This window comes from Gekko japonicus, unplaced genomic scaffold (assembly GCF_001447785.1).
Source record: "Gekko japonicus isolate JY-2015 unplaced genomic scaffold, Gekko_japonicus_V1.1 scaffold1345, whole genome shotgun sequence".
Classification (NCBI taxonomy): domain Eukaryota; kingdom Metazoa; phylum Chordata; class Lepidosauria; order Squamata; family Gekkonidae; genus Gekko; species Gekko japonicus.
In genome coordinates, this window is record NW_015176491.1 from 142,795 (window position 1) to 143,013 (window position 219).

Sequence of the window (219 nt, forward strand, 5' to 3'; positions counted from 1 at the left end):
AAACAATCCTGATGATTACAAGAGTCATTGCTAGTTTGACAAACTTGCCTCTCATCATTTATAGTTCCAGAGTTCTCAGAAACATCCACAAGGTAATGAAATCCATTCCTCTCTTCTACCTTGAATTCAAAATCAGGTTTCTCTGCAATGATCTTACGGTTTTTCCCTTTCCTAAGCAATACAGTATGATCACTGTCCATAAGCCTCTTAGTTGAAATC